Source organism: Equus quagga, unplaced genomic scaffold, assembly GCF_021613505.1.
Source record: "Equus quagga isolate Etosha38 unplaced genomic scaffold, UCLA_HA_Equagga_1.0 1157_RagTag, whole genome shotgun sequence".
NCBI classification, from domain to species: Eukaryota; Metazoa; Chordata; class Mammalia; order Perissodactyla; family Equidae; genus Equus; species Equus quagga.
In genome coordinates this window covers 5,002-5,879 of record NW_025795759.1, presented here as the reverse complement: position 1 = coordinate 5,879, position 878 = coordinate 5,002, and positions in this window count along the sequence as shown.

Genomic DNA, 878 nt, shown 5'->3' with positions numbered 1-878 from the left:
CTGGGTCTTCCTGAGTCCACCCTCCTGCCCACAAACCTCCCCCTTGAGCACCTCCCCCTGTGGGCGCCCCGGGGCTGCAATCACTCCCAGGATGAGGGAAATCCGTCTTCTGGAGCCAAGGTCAGACTCTGTGTGCAGAGCGTGTCTTCTCCCTGTGCCCTGGGTTGCAACCTTGGGACTTGGAGAGGCCTAGGGACCCTCCTGCCCTGAGAGGAAAGAAGCAGGAGGAAGCAGGGATTCCACCATCCCTGCAGAATCTGGACACAGCAGAGGCGGCAGGGGGACGGGCTGTGGCTGCTTCTGGAGAGTGACGGCCCCTCCTTGCTTGCAGGTCACCCACACTGAGCAAGGCATGAGAGTCATAACTCACTGGTGGCCAACTACCCCCCAGGGGTTTGTGACCTGGCTGGGCCCCGTCATGCCCGTTGTCTTTCTCTGCCACCCCGACATGATCCGGACTGTCCTCAGCGCCTCAGGTACCCATGCAGAGCTTGTGGTGGTGGTGCCGTGGCACAACCGAGGGCTTCTAGCTTCTCCCTCCAAGCTTCTGTGCAGCCCCTGCAGGACCCCAGCCCTCTGCCCCTCTGCCACTCAGTCAGCTTCCTCTTTCCTTCCTGTTTTCACCAACCTGCATCTCACCGATCCTCCCTCCACTGCTGTTTGCCCCCTGCCCTGCTGTCCTGGGCACCCCTGGGGCCCCAAGAGTCCTGAATCCAAGGCCTTGTTCTACGGGAATCCCCACTCATAGAGGACAGGTCTAGGCAGAGAGATTCTCTGACCTCAAGTGGTGAGGAATGGGCCAGAGGGAGATGAGTGAGGCAGCCCAGAGGAGAAGCAAGGTCTCTGCTGGGCCAGGCTGGAAGGCTTCCTGGAGCAGG